Source organism: Meriones unguiculatus, chromosome 15 (assembly GCF_030254825.1).
Source record: "Meriones unguiculatus strain TT.TT164.6M chromosome 15, Bangor_MerUng_6.1, whole genome shotgun sequence".
Taxonomy (NCBI): Eukaryota; Metazoa; Chordata; class Mammalia; order Rodentia; family Muridae; genus Meriones; species Meriones unguiculatus.
Genome location: NC_083362.1, coordinates 11,020,680 through 11,041,022, shown reverse-complemented (window position 1 = coordinate 11,041,022; position 20,343 = coordinate 11,020,680). Strand labels below are relative to the sequence as shown.

Below are 20,343 nucleotides of genomic sequence, written 5' to 3'. Positions count from 1 at the left end.
CAATGTTATTTTTAACCACTGCAAAGTGGGAATGTCTATCAACAACAGAATAAATTTTGGTAAGTGCTTAGGAATGGGCAGAACCCCTGAGATTCCTTTTCTCTCCCCATCACTATGAATCGTGACTTTCATGCCTTTTTTTTTAATCAAAGATACATTTTATTATTTCAAATTCTGTGTGCATTGTTGTCTGTGTGTGGAACTTGGCACATGTATGTAGGAGCTGGAGCTGGAGTTACAGGAAAATTTAAGTTGCTTGACATGAGTGCTGGGACTGTCCCTCTGAAGGAGAAACATACATTCTTAACTGCTGAGCCGTTTCCCACCCCGAGACGGACTCCTTCACCACAGAAGGCGGTTAACAAGAGGAAGGTGTGTTGAGTTTATTTAAGCAGAGTCTTACACGGCATAAAAGCCTTCTGGAGAAAAAAAAAAAAAAAAGACCTCAGAAACCCTGGCTATTTGGGGCTTCCCTCCAGTGAAGAACAGGCAGGTGTATGGGACTGTTGTGGACTCAAAGGTGGGGCTGAGCGGTCAGGGTCCCTTCCTCCCCCTGTGGTGAAATGGGAACTGTCTTGCTCTTGTGCTAGAAGTCGCAGCTGCTGTGAGTTCATGGGGGAAGCAGTTCTTTCACGTCATGGGGTCCCCTTGGGTCACATCCTGCCTGACCTGTGACTCGTACACTATTGCTTCCTACACACACACACACACACACACACACACACACACACACACACACTGCACTGTTCCCTGGTTTGGAGAAGGAGAAAATGCAGTATAGATGCCCCACTGTGGCTGAGCATGCTTCAGTGCTCTCTGAACATTGACCAAGTTGTAAGTTTCTCTGCTTCTTTGATGGGGTCCGAGAGCTGAACTAATATGTGGGCATAGAGAGACATGAATTTAGTTGGCAATTTGATACTATGTCCATTTAGTAAAATAATAGCAGTAGGTTCATTCCTGGGGCCTGTGAGCTCCCTGACCTCGGGTTCTTGGCCATATTTATAATATTAGATATGTATTTCCTCCTGTGGCTTAGATCTTAACATCCAATCAGAAAGCATTTGGTGTCCCCCATAACAGTAATGTCACGATTACAGCTATGGGCCTATCTTGCCCCACCGATCATTATGGCAGTTCACAGGGTTCATAGCTGGATCAGACTGCTGTTGGCTTTTCTGCCCCATGAAGCCTGCACGGTGCTTTCTGTTCGGAAGCTTCTTGGCCAGTACCAACTTGATTTTTCCATATCCTGTTGCAAAATGAATGGTATCTTCAGCAATAGAGTATTGCCGCCCCGTTTTGATAGCTATGCAGTGGTAATGGCGGCACCCTGTATTGTTTGGGGGTCTCTGGCATACCTTTGACTAATAACTCGAGGGGAGTGTCCCAAATCCGGCACTTGGCTTTGTCTTTGGTGACCTGTGGCTTCCAGGAGAAGCACAGTCCCCTGTGGTTAGACTCCTTCATATTAGTAAACATACCCAAATATTTAGGAATCTGATAAAATAGTGGGTTTTCACACACACTTTAATGTTAGTTATCTCTGCCCCCGTTCCTCTCCCCTTTCCTACCCACCCATCCCTCTCCCCAGTGAACACTTCTCTCCCGTTACTCCCTTTTCTCCTTTCACGTCCCTGTTATCCCCCTTTCCCCGGGAGGTTTGTAAAGGAAGTTAGAGCAAATGAAAACAAGAGGGTGTCTGGGCTCATTGGCACCAATTCCCTTCCATTATCAGATTCTTCTTCCAGCATCCAGAGGAGAGGCAGCGATCCTCAAGCCAAGCCCTTTCCCTAAGATGACTTATCTCTTTCCACTGCAAAACTCCAGCTTTCAGGAGGAATGAAACTTCCTCAACCACCCCAGACACAGACTATTCTAAAAAAAGTTAAGAAAGGCTATCACTACCATAAATAACCACGTGAAGGGACATCACTGGGGCTCAAGGATGGCTCCGTGGGTAGGGTGCTTGCTTTACAAGCATGGGGGTCTGAGTTCAGAGCCCTGCACCCACGGAAAAGATAATTGTGGCATTGTGCACTGATCGCCTCAGCACTGGGAGGCAGAAACAGACAGATCTCTGCAGTCTGTTTTCTGGCCAGAGTAGCCTAAAGGATGAGCTCTCTATTTGCCAGGAGACCCTGACTCAAAAAATAAGGTGGAAAGTAGTCGAGGAAGGCACAGTGTCAACTTCCGGTCTCCGCATGTGCACACGTGGGCTGCCGCAGCCCTACAAGCCTACATACACTGAACATCCATGTAGACAAAGGATGTCACCGAAAAGGCCCGGGGCTCAGTAATAGAGTACTTCTCCAGCACGCCCATAGTCTTGAGTTGGATCTCCAGAATATCGAAGAGGAAAAAATGAAGGACATATGGACAGTCCATCCATCCATCCATCCATGGCATTCCATGTGGCAAGCACAGCATACGTGGCTTCTCAGCATCCTGGCTTGCCAGACTCTCTGGTTGCCACTGACCACTGCAAATTCTTCCTGACAAGTTACCTTGTCACTAGGAAGATACAGCTAAGCTCCAAGGCTTAAGCTCCAACTTCCACCCCTCGACTCTGAAACCTCCTGAACATTCACATGCGCACATTCACTCACCTGGACACACATACACAGAAATTTAAGTTCAAATGAAGTCTTTCTTTAAAAGGAGAGCTGGGCACAGTGACGCACACCTGTAACCCAGCACTCAAGAGGCTGAGGCAGGCGGGTCTTTGGGATTTCAAGGCCATCGTGACCTACACGGAGGATTTGAGGTCAGCCAGAGCTGCTTAGTGAGAGCCTGTCTTTTAAAGGTGAGGGGGGAGAAGGAGGAGGAAATACCTTGGGCACCGGAAATCCCGCGCCGTTGGCCAGGCATGTCTTATGACGTAAGCGGAAAGTCTGAATTTTGGTACCCTAGCACTCCCCGAGGGAAACATCCTGGCACGGGCTTATTTGAACAGCTTAGAGAAGAACTAAAACCCTGGCGCTGCAGCGCTCTCCTCAAACAGCTACTGAAACCATTGCTAATGCGTGGGAGGGAGGGGGTGGGGTGGCAGCTGCCGGCCTGGCAGGGAAGGAAAGCTGCCTAACCTGGGGTAGAAAGAGTAAGCCACGAAGTCTTCTTTCCTGGCTTGGTGTCCCAATCCCCGAGAGAAAAAAAAAAAAAAAAAGTATATTTTGGTTCTTCTTGTGACTTTTAAACTTGGCAATTCCTAACGTGTAACATCTGGGCTGCACGGAAACAGGAGCAGAGACTCTTCGACTCTCTCCCTCTGTATCGAGTTAACGTATCGCCTGCCTTCGCCGCTCCCAGAACAGAATAAAACCCTTTAAAAATAAACAACACTTCCCAATCTGTTCAAGCTGAATTTGGCAAGACTTTCATCGGTGGGGCAAGGAGTTATTTAAGAAAGTTGCAGCTAGTTTGGCAGAAGAGCTCTTGCAGCTAATTAATTGTCACTGTCTCCAAAAGCACGCTGGAAGGTGGGGCCATCAATCAAAACTGGAGTTGTTCTAGGAACTCTGTAAACAATATGTAATATTTGTCCCCGGAGATTTTAACTGCCCACTCATGTGTGTTTTCTCTGATCATGTGTGTGTGTGTCGCTCCCGGGCTGTCGGCACAGAGCGGGTCACAGGACGTTGTGTTGAATGGACACTTGGGCTAGTTACCAAGACAGAGGGAGAAGGCGTCACACGTCCTGTTCTCTCACAGGGAGTGGGCCCGTCACGACCTCCTTCCCGGGCTCACAATGCAGTAAAACCCAACTGCTCTACAGACTCTCCCAACCTTTCACGTTAAAAACTAATAATAATTAAAAATAAAAAATTGATTTTTTTTTTCAGAGTAGTTGTAGGTTCAGGACAAAATTGAGAAAAAAAAAAAAAAAAAGAAAGGCAAAAGCTCCCGTCTGTCTGCCCACCCCCGTGCCCAGCCTTCACTGTCATGTTCAAAAGGCCCTGCAGATAAATGATGACATATTCGACAATTGTTCTGTCATGAGGAGCAACGTCACTGCCCTGTAAATCTGTGTTCTGCCTTCTTGAACGTCCCCTCACCCCCAAGGCCTTCTCAGTCACTTACTTAGACACTGTCTAGCCTCATCTTCTCCAGCCGAGCACAGTCGAACATGTTTATTGCTCTTTGACGTTTTCGGGTTTCTGTCACCTGGTAGCGTGCGTGGAAAGTCCTTCCGGGGCCTTTAATGCCAGCTCCGAGGGAACCTCTTGCTTGTCTCTGCGTATACATTTCACACCCACAGAGAGGCGAACACAGAAACACACACATCTGAATAACATAAAAACTTTTTAAAAATAATAATAAAAACAACTATGAAAAAAAGTGCCACCTCCCCTACGGGGCAAACACCTCAGAAGAATAGCAGGTCTTTCGCCAGGAACCCCAACATCCAGGAGAGCACAGAACAATATATTTCAAGTCAACAATTGCCAGCCAACACTGCTATATCCAGCAAAGCTAACATCTAAAATTGACAGCAAAATAAAAGGCATTTTTAAAACCAAGACAAAGGAACCAAACTAGAAATCATTAGCAAGAAAATTAACAGTCACTACACACATTCTTGGAAACTGAGCAATGTACTGTTGAAGGACAGATGTGGCTTGGGAGAAATCAGGGAGGAAATGCTACAGTTCCTGAAATTAAGTGAAAATGAAAGTCCGGCTTACCAGAAGTTCTGAATCCAGACAAGGCAGTTCTCAGAGGAACATTAAAGCTGCATGCGGTGCTCACATCAGGGAGATTTGACAGTCGGGATTGGGCACCTGTGCTCGCTGGCTCTCAAATTTCGGCGGCTGTGGTTTTCTTCAATGGTCTCCTCCTGATATGAAGAGAAGTCACTTTCGTGGGGGCTGAAGGCTGTACTAATCTGTGGGGACAAAGATAGATGTCTGCAGCACAACTCCTGCACCTGAGACTCGGGAGACATGGCCGAAGAAGGGGTGGAGAGAGCCAGAGGGTCAGGACTGTGAGACTGTGTCTCTAAGGGATGACAGCAAAGCTGCACCCATGACACTTCAACAGTGTGGCCGCCTGGACAAGACCTGAAGAAGCACAACGCCAACTGAAATGCTAAGGTCCCAGTGAGCCCTACCCACAGACCAAGACTACAGTCAGCTAAGAACTGCTGAAGCCGGAGGAAGTCTTCTTCAGGGATGAGCCCCTAAGTGGTGATCCAACGTCAGGTGGTCAGACACCCTGAAACCACGGGTACACAGATAACACTAAACAGACCCAGCAGGACGCGTTTACATATTCAGGCATTCTATGTGTGTATAGGTACATATGTGTACATAAATGATTACATGCATATAAAATGCAGACAATTTAAATCATACAGTGTGTATGTCCTGATCAACAGAATTGTACTTTAATTAATAATAGAAGTATGAAAATAATTAATAGTGATAACTAATAATAATAGAAATATGAAAAACCACAAATAGTCAGAAACTATGAAAATGAATAATACATACGCCAATGAAGAGATTGCAGGGAAATAAATATATTAAGTGTGTGTGTGTGTGTATGTGTGTGCATAGAGAGAAAAAGTGTGTGACAACAGCAACTAAAGGAAAAGAAGACATGATTTTGAGAGGGAGCAAAGGAGGGTGAGTACTTGGGAGAAGTTGGAGGGAGGAAAGAGAATCGGGAAATGTAATTATAATTTAATTTTTAATTTTATTACTTTTTTAAAGCCAGGAATGGCTGAGAGGGGTAACACAAACAGATCTCTATGGTCTATATAGATTCTGGTCCACACAGTAAGTTCCGGGCCAGAGCTCCCTAGGAAGAGCTCATCTCAAATAATTAAATAAAAACCAGGGGTGTCCCAAATAACCAAACAATATACTTTAGTGTCTCAGGAAAAAAAAAAAAGAAGAAGAAAAAGAACAAGCTGAACTCAAATGCATTAAGCAGCAAGAAATAATGAAGGTCAGAAACTAGTGAAACAAAAAGTACATGAGCATTACTTGCAGGACCGATGGAGTAAATTTAAATTTCCTTGAAAACAAACGCAAGACCAACAGACCCTGTGTCAAAAAAAAAAAAAAAATTTTTAAAAATATATAAAATATATATGTGTGTGCGTTTGTGTGTACATATATATGTACATATACATATGTATTTATGCAAACACACCTCCAAGATTCCCTACAGAGAGGGAAAGAGAAAACGAGCAATAAGAAAACCTTCGTTTATGCCTTTCACATCAGACCCCGTGGAAAACAGCGAAGCCCTGCAGCACGACCATGATTCCGCCTACCCTCGGTTTGTGTTTTCTCTGAAGGCTGTTGGACACTCTGGGTCTGAGTCACAGAAGCGCTGGCTGGGGAGTGGGAGAGACGCCAGCCTGGCCAGGGCCGCTGCCCACGCTGCTCAGGAGCGCTGAGACCCCTGCGGCTCCCCAGCACCTGGACCCTGAGCTTCCGAGTTTAATTCCTCATCTGGAAGGCTTAATTCCCCACCTGAGAAACCGACGCCTTGGAAGAGATAATCACAGAAACCCAACTTCCTAACGTCCTCTGCCCCTTTCATTAAATCGCCCATGGGGGAAAAAAATTCAAAATTGAGAAAATAACCCTGCATCTGCCTGAAGGTCCCTCTCTGGCTGCGCCAAGCCTTGCTCATGCCTCGGCATACACCGCCCCCTGCGGGCGCTCCCAGGAACTGACACCGCAGTGACATCCTGGAGGCCAGAGGGCGTCTCCTTGGAAACACTTCTGTATCCTTTAGACCTACAGCAGTTTCCCCAACACCCGGCTTCCCTTGGGCACCAGAAAGAGGAGGACAGAGCATAAGCGCCTCTTTCATTAGAGAAGAGACAATGGCCAGTTGATAAAGACCGGCAGAAGAGGAAGGGTTCTCAGGGCCAGAAGAGGAAAGGACAGAGCGAGTGCTTCGTCTAGCTGCCCTGTGTGAAAGGGGGGCTTTGTGTACGAACTCAGGCTCCCCTCCGAGCCCACTGCACGTGCGTTTCATGCCCTTTACTCACCGTGGTCTTGGAGTTTTCTGCAGCAGAGTATGTAGAGTCCGCTCTGTTGCTACCATAGCAGAAAACGTTTAACCGGAAGGATCCCCCCTTTTCATGTAAAAGGTTCTTCAGTGATTCTCTGTGGAGAGGTTAATGCATATTCAATAGGTGAATAGCATTGTCCTGTATCAACCTGATGCAAGCTAACGTCAAATGCCACCATAAAACTGGGCTTACAGGCAAGCCTGTAGAGCTTTGTCTTAATTAATGATTGGTGTGGGAGGGTCCAGTCCACAGGTAGGTGGTGTACCCCTGGGATGGTGGCCCTGGGTGCTATAACAAAGCAGGCTGAGTAAGGGTGATCAGCAAGCCAGGAAGCAGCACCCCTCCCTGGCCTCTGCACATCAGCTCCTGCCTCCAGGTTCCCGCCCTGCCTTGTCCGGAGGTCCTTGTCCTTGTACATCACTTCCTTCAGTGATGAACAGTGATGCGAAAGTGGAAGCAAAATAAACCTTTTCCTCCCCAAATTGCTTTTGGTCGAGGTGTTTTCTCGAAGCAATAGAAACCCTAACTAAGACAATCATCTTTTCATTTTTCTGTCACCCAAAGCACAGGAAATTAGTACAAGTTACCTAAACATGGAATTAATAAAAGTGAATGGAAGCCATCTTCACAACACAACTGGGGAAATCCAGCGAGACTAGTTATTATTCTCTTTGTAACTTAATTGATTTAGTCAGAGTGCATGTGCTCATTTAAACACGTTTTGATTCAAGCGATGGTATACTGATCATATTTCTGTTTCGCTCACAAATGCTTTAAAGTGTGTTTCTGCCCCGGCTCATGGGTAGAGACAGCTCGTGTTCGGATCTGTGAAGCCGACAGCTCTCCACGTGTCCCGTTTGTTGTCACTCAGATGAATGAGCTCTTACTTCTCTGAGTTTCAAAGCTGCTGCTAAAGCTGAGGGGAAACGCAGTGGATTTGTGTGCACTAAACTACGTTGAAAGTTGTATATAAAATGCCTTTTCCTGTGGCCGTCTTAGGTCTTTTCATGTCTTTTTTATTTTATTTAATCATTTTACAGCCTGATCCCTGGCTCCTCCCTGCCCTCCTCTCAGTCTCACCCTCAAGCCCGTTTCTCCTCTTCCTCTCAGAGAGTGGGAGGCCCCCAAAGTGTACCAACCGAGCCCAGTACCACAAGTCACAGCAGGACTAAGTGCATGCTCTCTCACTGAGGCTAGACCAGGCAGCCCAGCTAGGGGGAAGGGATCTACAGACAGGCAACAGAGACAGAGACAGCCCCAACTCCCATTGTTAGGGACCCACATGTGGACCAGGCTGCACATCTGCTACTTAACAGGTAGAGGGCCTATATCCATCCCACGCATGCTCTTTGGTTGGTGGTTCTGTCTCTGTGAGCCCCCATGGGCCCAGGTTAGCTTACTCTATAGGTCTTCCTGTGGTGTCCTTGACCCCTCCTGTTCCCTCAATCTTTCCTCCCACTCTTCCACAAAACTCCCTGAGCTCCACCTATTGTTTGGCTGTGGGTCTCTGCATCTCTTTCCATCAGTTGCAGGATGAAGCCTCTCAGAGGAGTTATGCTAGGCTCCTGTCTGCAAGCCTAGCAGATTATCACAGCAGATTAATAGAGGAAGGGATTGACTCTTTCCCATGGGATGGGTCTCAAGTCCAGCCAGTCATTGGTTGACCATTCCCGCAATCTCTGCTTTATCTTTACCCCTACACTTCTGCAGGCAAGACAAATTTTGGGTAGAAGGTTTTATAGGTGGGTTGGTGTCCCTCCTCCCTCCATTGGAAGTCCCACCTGGCCACAGGAGGTGGCTACTTCAGGCTCCTTAACCCTTATTGCTAGGAGTCTCAGCTAGGGTCACCCCCATAGACTCCTGGGAGCCTCCCCTGTCCCAGAGATGCCTCCCTCTCCCCTGCCAATTTCCATTCTCTCTCCCATTCCTCCCTGGCTCTCTGCACCCCTGATCCCCCACTATCTTTATCCTCCCCACCCCTCTCCCTTTATCTACTTCAGATGTCTATTTTATTTCCTGTTCTGAGTGAGAATCAAGCATCCTCCCTTGGGCCCTCCTTAGCTTCTTTGGGTCTATGGATTGTAGCACAGTTATCCTGTACTCTACGGCTAATAGTCACTCCACTTATGAATGAGTACATACCAGGCATGTCTTTCTGTGTCTGGGTTACCTCACTCGGATGCTCTTTTTCAGTTCCATCCATTTGCCTGCAAACTGCATGGTGTCTTTGTTTTTAATAGCGGAGTAGTATTCCATTGTGTAAATGTGCCATATTTTCTTTATCCATTCTCCAGTTGAGGGACATATAGGTTGTTTCCAGTTTCTGATTATTACAAATAAAGCCATTATGAACATAGTTGAGCAAATGTCCTTGTATAATAGAGGATCTTTTGGGTATATGCCCAGGAGTGGTATTGCTGGGTCTGGAGATAGAACTGTTCCCAATTTCCTAAGAAACCACCAGACTGATTTTCACAATGGTTGTGCAAGTTTGCAATCCCACCAGCAATGGAGGAGTGTTCCCTTTTCTCTACATCCTCTCCAGCATGTGCTGTCACTTGAGCTTTTAATCTTAGCCATTCTGATGGGTGTAAGATGGAATCTCAGAGTCATTTTGATTTGCATTTCCCTGATGTCTAAGGATGCTGAACATTTCTTTAATTGCTTCTCAACCATTAGAATTTCCTCTATTGGAAGTTCTCTGTTTAGTTCTGTACTCCATTTTTAAATTGGGTTGTTTGGTTTGTTCATGTTTAATTGCTTGAGTTCTTTATATATTTCAGATATTAGCCCTCTGTCAGATGTATGGTTGGTGGAGATCTTTTCCCAGTCTGTAGGCTGCTGTTTTGTTCTATTGACAGTGTCCTTTGCCTTACAGAAGATTTTAAATTTCATGAGGTCCCATTTAGTAATTGTTGATCTCAGTGCCTGAGCTGTTAGTGTTTTGTTCAGGAAGTTGTCTCATGTGCCAATGAGTTCAAGGCTCTTCCCTACTTCTTCTTTATTAGATTTAGTGTGTCCAGTTTTATGTTGAGGTCTTTGATACGCTTGGAACTGACTTTTGTGTATGGTGATAAGTATGGATCTATTTGCATTCTTCTACATGCAGACATCCAATTAGACCAGCACTATTTTTTTAAGATGCTTTCTTTTTCTAATTCTGTGGTTTTGGCATCTTTGTCAAAAATCAGATGTCCGTAGGTGTGTGGGTTTATTTCTGAGTCTTCGATCCAGTGTCACGTGGGTAAGCCAGGGACAGTGTTCAGGGAACCAGTCTGGTCATTAACAGCCTCTAGTCCCTCTGCTTCCTGACTGTGTGAACTGCCCCTTCACACTCCTGCCACAGGCCTTTCCGCCATGACAGGCTGTAGCCCCTCTTAGACCAGGAGTGAAATAAATTCTTCCTCAGTAAGTGTCTTTGTTGGGTATTTTGTCACAATAGCAGGCAGAGGAACCCACTCAGCTCTGAAAATGTATCTACTCTGCTCCTCACACAACTAAAATAGGGAGGAAAAGCCTCTCTGTCGTCAACTCAAAATAGCATTTAGGTCATTATCTCCATGCCCTGCTAAGAATTATCATGTGGGCTCTTATTACCTGATGCATAGAAAATGATTTCATTTGTAACCACAAAGATTGACACGGCTCTCCGCAGTCTCTTGGCCATCTTGTGGGATTACTTTTGCTGGATGTTTTAACCATGGCAATATATCTTTAATCATACTATGTCACATTTTAATTACATTGCTGTTTTTCAATTGCTACAGCAGTAAAATGATACTCCATTTATTTCTGGCACTATCATTCATGGGCTCTTCATTTAAAGATTCAGTGAGCTGTGGATCAGAAATATTTTCAAAAGTGTTTCTGCACTGAAAAAGCGCAATCTTCTTTTCTTGCCATTATTTCCTTAGAAGTACAATAGAATAGCTGTTTACACTGCATTTTCTTTTTCTGGGTATTATGAATAGTCTAGATGTGGATGGAGGTGAGAGGGAAGCTGTGTATACATTCACATGCCTAGATCAAGTATCTGCAGATTCTGGTGGCTGTGGGACCCAGCAGCCAGTCTTCTGCAGGCATCAGGGCTAACTGTTCTGTCGCATAGACTAGAGGTATCTTTTTCTACTTTTGCCATAGCAATAGTCATTTGTGAAACACTACTGTATTATTTAGCATCCTTAAAACTTGGAATATATAATCCATGGAGTGGCTCCTTAGGGGAAGGTGATAGCTTGCTTTTATTGCATTGGTCCTCGAATAATGTGCTGGTAGCAAAGCTGATAGGAAATGATATGGAAAAGAAATAAGTACTTCTAAGGAGAGGTTTCTACTCCCGGGCATATAATCAAAAATAAATAAATAAATAAATAAATAAAAAGCAGGGACTCAAGAAGGTATGTGTCCACTCATGTTCACAGCAGCGTTACGCAGTGGCTGAAAGGTCAAGAGCAGCTCCAGCACCCACCCACAGATGGGTCCGGGGAAGGACAGCAACGGGGCCTCCTGCTAATGTGGCTGAGCTCTGAGGGCATTGCTGGGACCAAGAGCCAGTCGCAAAAGGGGCGTACTGCTTTGCATCATCTGGAGGACCTACCTAGAGCTGTCAAGCTGAGAGACCTGAAGGGGAGGGATGGCTGCTGGGGCTACAGCAGGAGGACGGGAGCGTGTCAGTCATGGGAGAGAAGAGGTCTGGAGAAGGGCGGAGGGTGGTTGCCCAAGGAAGCAGATGTACTTGACACCGCTGAGCTGTGCACCCAGAAATGGCAACAGTGGCGATGCGTCACTTTTCACTGTGCGTCTTAACTGTCCATGTGTTTCCGTGGTTGTACACAATGTCCACTGGACCTGTTCCACCCCTCACCTCCCGTCCTCTCGCTTGTCCTCCTTCTCTGATTCCCGATGCCGGTTCTCGTGGACTTTGACGACAAGAGTAAATTTTACGTTGTCTGTATTTTCTCCTCTGTGAGGGAGAAAAGATGCTTCTCAGGCACAAATTCTCTGGGCTCGAGAAGGTAGACATTATTACTGTTTTTTTGTTTTTGTTTTTGTTTTAATGATGCTCTCAGACAAGCGGCTCACGGTAAAACTCCTTATGTTAAAGGCAACTTCCGCCCAAGGCATTTCTCCCTGGATTGTTTTTTGTTGATTTAGTGCTTAGTTTGGGTGCTATTTTGAGATAATATATGACAATTTCATAAAACAGACAACCTGGAGCAGAGAAAACACCAACAGGGAGGCGCCTTGCTCTGCTCCAGTTGTGGGTCAATGGCGAGTAGCGATTCCTGTCATTAACCCCGTTACGTAGGCACCTTTGGTGGCAAGCTGGTTGCTTGGAAATACCTCTCTGCACAACCCCTGCTCTGTCTTCAGCCAACCCCAGACTCTGCTGAGTGCATTCAAGTCTCACAAAGGGTGTTTCCTTTTCCCAAAGAAAGAACCAAATTCCCCTGGACCTGTGTTCTTCCTAGTGGGGAAAAAAAGTGTCACCATGCGCTTTCCTTCATCCAAGGGCAGGGCTCAGGACTGCTCCCTGGGTCCGTGCCCATTCTTACTGTCTGTCCTGCACACCCTTGCTGGCTTCTCCTTTGGTTCTCTGCTTCACTTCATGACCTCATGGCCTCCCAGGGCCTCTTGTCCCAGTGTCTGAATGAGTCTTTGCCCCCTACCACCCTCTCCCTCTCATGCTGTTCAACAATTATATGAGGAGGTCTTAGTGAGTCAGGCCTGGGCTGAGGCTGGGAATACAGTGCTGTTTTCATTCTCTTACAGGGGCTGCTGTCTTTGGGAACCTCCAGTGTGATGACACAGACAGGCCAGCAGGCAGTTATAATGTGTATAGTCCTCCCAACTGCTCAGGCTCCCTCTCTACAGCCCAGCTCCCTGTGTGTCTGCTGCTCTGCTGTTGAGAATTTGCCCCACAGTTCCCTGGTCTGGAATTCCCTGTCTGGTGCATCTTACCCAGTAGAAATCCCATCACTCGGCTCCTAACTCTAAGTTAGCTTCTCTCTGAAGCTGTGCTCCACGGTCCAGCTGAGTCTCCGCCTGTCCTGTTCCCACTGTGGCTTCCCTGAACTGGTGAAAGCTTAACAAAGGCTCTCTTGAAGCTGGTTCCGCACGTCTGTCTCAATCTGAGAACTGAAGTTTTAGCAGGCACTATTCAACTGTTCTTCATTATAGCCAACACAAGCCGTATGTATGGCTGACATCCTTTAATTGCTTTATGTTCCATGCTGTGTTATCTGAAAGTCTGGGGAGTACATTTGAGTTCTAAGAATCACAAGAACCTAAATGTGATGGATATAAGCACAGGACAATTTGCTATTAATAAGTTCTAAACGCGAGATGGTTTGCTGTTAAGCATGCATCTGCAGACTGGATGAGTCTCACCTTACACCTAAACCAGTGCCTAGCACATGGCTTCACATAGACAGGGCCTTTGGCTCTCCATCAGTGTATACATCTGCGCAGTCGGATAATTCCAAACGAAATCAGTCCCTTTTCCTTTCCTGCAGAGAAAAGTTAATAGAGCAAATGAAATACCACAACATTAAATGCGTCTCCAAAACATCCCCTTAACTTTCTATGGCCAGAGAGAGCCCTGGGGCCTCTGGGAAATAGGAATGTCTATAGCACTTGACAGTTGGAATGTGTTGCAAGTAATGCTGACATTTATCTACCAAATGAAACATTTACGGAGGAAATGCAGCAAAGACTGTAGCACGGACCTATAGGCATCTTCTCCTTAATGTGTTTCTTATTTTTCACAAGTTGCCTTTGTCTATAAGCTGTTGCTCATAAAAAGGCTGGGCACTGGTAAACTGAGCCTGTTCTGAAACTTATTCTATGGAACAGAAGGAAAATTAATGAAACAATATGGCATCACAAAGAGAGCAGAGTTTGAAAAGGCTCTCTGTGCCTGGAAACCCTGCTGTCTTCTGTAAATAGCTATCGGCTAATGATGCTCAGTAGCATTCCTATAATGACGTTTAAATGATGTTTATATAGTGGCTATGCTATTAAGCTCTATAACTATGCTAAGAACCAGTGAACCAGAGACTTTTAAGGGTGAATTATATCATGGGCATTTTTCAAATCTTTCTGCGCACCGTTCACATAGCCCAGTCAAACAGCCTAGATCCCCACCAACAGATGAATGGAAAAGGCAAATGTGATGTGTTTACATAATGAAGCATCAGCCGGAGCGAAGAACAAAATCGTATGATTTACAATGAGATGCAGGAAAGTTAAGCTAAGCAGAATAATCCAGACTCACAAAGAGAAGCATTGCACACACCGAATATTTTTTTAGGCATGAATCAGGAGGAGGACTCCTAGGGAATGACAGCAGCTGGAGGAGAAAAGAGGTACAGATAGCACCAGGACAGAGATCAGCACGGGGCTCTGCACTAATAAAACCGCATGGGAGATCTTAATAAGTGAAGAAAGGTTTCAAAGAAAACTATGGTCTACAGTAATGATAATTATGTCACCCTCATTTGTCATACATCATCCATTCACCGTCTAAACACAGCCCATGACATGACAGAATTTCTAAAAACTATTAGCTAGTCCTATTTGTGACTTTAAGCTTAAACCCCACTGTGTGTGGTGGTGCCTGCATGCCTAATGAAGCTGGGGAATCACAAGTTCAAGGCTAACTTGGCCTTCATAGCATGCCAGCACGTGACAAGGAGGCAATACTGATTCTGACATCTAAGATCTGAAAAAGCCAAAGAGTATATAAGCATGTAAAAATGAAAATAAAAGTAGCTATGAAGATGGGAAACGGATGCAACAGACAAAGGAAGAAGGCACTTACAGAGGGGGACTTTGTGCAGTCGGGGGAGAGGGAAGGAGGCTTCTAAAGATAAATCTAAACGGAGAATGTCAAATAACAACCCAACGAGGGAGGCGGAAGCCTCAGAGGGTGTAGGCTAGTGGCAGGGGACCTGGTTAGGAGAATCACAATGAACGCTGACCTGAGCATGTCTGTGGGAAAATGAAGCAGGGAGAGATGCTGGTTAGCAAACGTACACACAAAGCAAAACTGAGGAAGTGAAATGACCAACTGGGTTTTGAGGAGACAGAGTGAACTCCTGGATTTCTGATTTGCTTAATTGTGTAGATTTTAGTGCATTCATTAAAACGTAGACTAAAGGACAACAAGAAATTTGGAGGGAAGAGGTCATGATGAGTTCTGGTGATAGTGGAGCTTCAGGTAGAATGGCACAGTAGGTAATGGAAATATTACTGTTCGGGTCTTGGAGGGAGATAGGAACTACAAATAGATCCAGGGAGGGTGAGTGTAAGATCAGTAGTAGAGTCAGATTAAGTTGTCCAATGAACTAATGTAGAGTGAAAAGAGAAAAGAGATAATTGTGATGGCACGGTGATCATATTTCAAAAAGAAGATAAACAATTGTAATGTCAAGGGAGAAAGAAGACATTTAAGGGCAGGTTTGAGGAAGAACAAACGCCAATGATTGTCCAGACAAGAGTTTCTAAGAAGTAGAAGGGAAAAGAATAAAGATGGATGCCTTACTCATTGTTCAATTGCTGTTAAAAGACACCATCACCAAGGCAACACTTACAAGGTAAAAAAAAAGCATTTAATTGAAGGCTTGCTTACAGTCTCAGAAGCTTAATCCATTGTCATTGTGGTGAGAACAAGGCATCAGGCAAGCACAGTGCTGGAGAAGGAGCTGAGAACTACATTCTGATCCATGGGCAGTGAGAGAGAGAGAGAAAGAGACTCTGAGTAGGCATGGGTTCAAAGCCCACTCCCAGTGACACACTTCCTCCAACAGGGCCACACCTCCTAATCCTTCCAATCCTATCAAGGAGCTCTACTTCCTGGTGAAGAAGCAGTCAACTGTATGGGCCTGTGGGGGCCATTCTTATTCAAACCACCACAATGGAGAAGTCAGAAATCAAAGGCTGTGTTTCAGTTACTTTCAACAAGCTGTGCTGGGTGTCACCTGCCTATAATCCCAGCATGAGGGAAACTGAGGCAGAAGGCTCTCAAGTTCAAGTCCAGCCCTGTCTCAACTCAAATTTTTATAAGTAAATAAATTATCTTGAAGACTATGTAGACTCTTAAAGGAGTGGCTTCTTTATATGTAGAGGGGCATTAACACTACCTAGGTGTGTAATAAACAGTAACAAATATCAGGTGGAAATCATTCGAGAGGCATTGGTCCAAGAAACAGCTTGACCAAAAGATAGACCATTAAGGCATTCCACAGTAGAATGGGGGCGGGGGGAGTTGGCCTCAGTTTTACTGAAGCAGATAAACTCATGAAGGAGTCTCGAAAACCATAATCAAGGGCAGTCACTCACTAAAGCACCAGTAAAGCCCAAGGAGTCAACACCCCTCCATTTAAGCCATAAACGTTTGTGAGCATAGTTTGATGAAGGTGTCATGGTCAAGATCAAATATCTTCATTGTCAAAATAGAATAAAGACAGCAGGAAAAGACTGATCTCATTTCAGGAGGCCAACACTGAGAAGTAATTAATGTCTCTAACATTTCTGAGTCTCTAACATTTCTGAGTGTGCATCCCTCCCTTCAGAGAAGACCAGCGGTCATGGGGTAGGAGGGGGAGAGGCAGTGAGCACAGTGTGTTGGCATTTCTTACTGGGCTCTTCTGCACCAGGAAGTGCAGGTCCAGGCTGTCCTCTCCGCGTGGAGAGCTGCAGCCTCTACCCTCTAGATGAGATAAAGTTCATTTCCTCATGTGTGCTGGTTTGCTCAGGTTTACATTGTCTTATCGGAAATGACTCACCATAACAGAACCATCCAGTTCCTTCTGGATGATTTGTTTTCCCACTTTGAAATTTTGGAATGAGGCCTTATTTCATAGCAAGTGGCCAGGGTGACTGATTGTCACAGCGATGCCTCATTTCCCCATCTCAGCCAGGAGACACTCACTTTTCAAAACCTGGACTTTTGTTTCTCCTTTAGACTGTATTCTGTTTATGAAGGCGCCATGCCCATTGCTGCCCGGATGACTATACACAATGGCATCATCATTTGTGCTGGGAAGTGCCATTGCTCTGGGTCGTTTTGCAAAATAGCCAAAGAAACACATTTGTCATCATGTGCTCAGGTTCTGAAGCAGAAATTAACTTTAGCTTATAACTGCTTCAAACATTCTTTGCAGAAAGATCCTGGAGAAACTGAACTGAAGTTAGCTAGTCCGGTAGAATTCCTGCTGTGGCATTTGCAAAATGACCTAGTATAAGTCACCAGAATAGCATGAGGCACCTAGGAAATATCCACTTGCCCTGGCAGAGATGTCTTCATGCTTGAGAGCTGCCCAGAAAAAAGAAATCATAGGACAGGTTTCTAGAACAGTCTGTTTCTTTCTTGTAGTAATAAAATACAAAGTTTCCTTCGGACATTTCCTCCTTCATCTGCCTTTATTTCTTTGTTTGTACAAGTGGTTAAAAAGGAAAAAAAAAAAGCTGCTAATCAAATCCTGTGGTTCAGTATTATCCAGAATATGTTATTCAGCTTTTAATGAGCAACTTCATGTAAGCATTATGAATAGGTGTGACCTTACACGTAGCCTCTTAAAGGCCATTTGAAATGTTCTCACCTCCTGTGGTGTTCGGGGATGTGCTGTGTAAATATTCATCATTTTTAAAGCCAGCATTTTCCTGGTGTCCAGTGAGACTGCACACCTTACCATGTGCCAGGTAGCAGAAAAACTTGTTTTCTGTGAACATGCATATTTATTTCCAGGCAATGAGCTCTAGATAGCCTTTGCCCAGAATTGACTATATCTGACTTGTATTCATCATCACATCTACTTAAGATGCTTCTAATATTCTTATTTTTAATTTGCATGGATGGCAGGAATATGTTTTCCCCAAAAAGAATGCTCAGCTGCTTTAATGTCACTAGCAACATTTGATTTGAGCACTCATAGATGTGACACCATCCAATGAAACATGATCAACTGACCAGCAGCTGTATTTTCTGAAGACAAAGAGCTCCCCAGGTCGAAGCAGCCATAAACTGTCAATAGCTCCCCACATAGTGCCTTGTAGGGCCCCTCCCCGACCTGAACACAGCATCTCACAGCATTCCTTCCCCTCTTCCGGCCCTTGCATTCTTTCTGGCCCCTCTCCCATAATGTTCACCGGATCCTGGAGGGTGTGGTGTAAATGTTCCACTAAGGGCTAAGCACTCACCAGCCGCTTAATCTCAGTGCTTCCACAAGTTGAGAGTCTCTGCGTGGAGAGCTGCCCACTGCAGTGTCCTCTGGCTGAGGCTGAGATCAGCACCACTCTCTGGTTATAAACAAAACCACTTAGAAGGCAGTTTGACAACACGTCTACTTGGTGAGACAACAGTTGTAGGTTCCCCTGCCCCCCAGGGCCTATGACCCCCAAACATGATTTCCTCCTGTGTTGGCCTCAAAGCCAGTCAGTCATGCCACTATTTTTCCAGTAGGCACATCTTGTCGGGCAGGTCAGCACTGTATCGTACAAGGTCCGCTGCTGGATAAATCTTTTAATAAATTTTCTCCCACAGTAGCCTTCACAGTACCCTTTAGCACTGTAAATCATGCTTAGCTTTCTATGCGGGCCCCAGCGATCCAAGCTCAGGGTCCCAGGCTTGTTTGGCAGACACTTTGCCCAACTAAGTCGCCTCCTCTTCCCTAGCTTGAATTTTTCAATGAAAAATTTCATACTTTATAAGCAACTAATACATTTTAGAAGAAATCTATAGGCTAAAAGGTATGAGAAAAGTTCTCCTTATAGATCAAACTCAGGTATGTATGCATTTTCAGTGGCCAGGATTTCAATTTCTTTTCACTAAGTTCAACCTCAATTACATGGGAGAATTAAAGGTCAGCTAGACAACTGACTTATTGAGTGAAAGAGAGACTGATTAATGCATAAACATGTATAGATACAGACCTACTTGCTGTTACTAATCTGAAAAGACAAGAAAGAAATACATAAAAAGGAAAATCTTACATGTTGCAAAACACAGAATTCTGTAATAGATTAGTCACTGCTATTTTCTTCCTCCTGAGGGTGTCTGAGTGTTAATGGTGGGGAATTCTTCATGGTTAAGGAGACTTAATTGTTCTCTAATGTCATCAAACCTTAATGATTTCCTGAAACAAGATTTTCTTCTAAGCTGGGTGTAATGACACATATCTGTCGTCTTAGCATTTGAGAAGTAGAGACTAGAAAGAGAATCAATCGTGAGCTAAAGGACAGCCTCAGCTACATGCCAATCTAGGAGTTTCCTAAAACCATGTCTTAAGGGAGGGGAGGATTTTCTTTTGTGAAAAGGGGGGAAATCTCACACCCTGTTGGTGAGAATGTAAAATCATGCAGCCATCACAGAAAACAATGTTAGCCCCTGAATGGAGAAGAGATAAAGCTATCAGATAAACCAGTAGTTTCACCTGGTTATCTATATGCAAAGAAAACAAAATTAGCATGTTGGGGCATCATCAACCTTCTAATATTGTTGCAGTATATTAATACTTATTATCAATATATCTTTTAGTTAATCAGCGGTTATTCCTAAACAGCTGTATAACCAAATCACCACACAGAGACTACAATTTATTTAATTAATCTATAGCACAATGCTGGGCAATAGTTGCTCCATCCTAAACCTCCAAGCCCACATAGTTTCCTACCATTCAGATTCACCCACTATACTTGCTTTTAGTCATATCTTAGGTCCGGTTCATTTCTCCATGTGGTTCCAAGACCTCTCCTGCAGATTCTCCTCCTCTCCTGCTTCCTTCCTCTTCCTCCCACTCTGAACCAGGATGTCCCACCCTATCCTCTCCATTGCTCAGCAATGTGGCTGGTTGTTTTAACTGACAATATAGAGAACAAATGGTGGCGTGTTTACACAAACTTGAGACAGGTGATGCTTATTCTAAGCATCTAATGCAATGTCCGGATTGAAACCAGATGGTGGGGGAGAGAAATCAGCATTTGAATGAGCAAGGGTAAATGTGTATACATTCCAAAAGAACATTATACCAACATAATACTTATTGTGTCTTCATTCAAAATAGCCAGCATCTAGAATCAACCTAGATGTCAATTCATAAATTGAAGAATGAATAAAGAAAACACAGCGCTAAAGAGTATCATTTGCGGCTATGTCAATGGAACTGGACTGTGTTCTTAGAACAAATCCTGATTGCTCTCACTTGCATGTGAATATGTAAAAGTCAACTTTATAGAAGTTGTGAGTAGACACCAGAAGCTTGAGGGAGGGAGTAGGGAGTAAAGAGAGGATGGCTAAGCCATTCATA

General features: G+C 44.7%; 1 protein-coding gene across 24 annotated transcripts in view; it reads left to right on the top strand.

Annotated features, from left to right (window-relative positions):
* Dlgap1 (DLG associated protein 1) overlaps positions 1–20,343 on the top strand; it is a 784,196-nt gene that overhangs the window by 610,448 nt on the left and 153,405 nt on the right. The gene's annotated exons all lie outside the window — the stretch shown is intronic.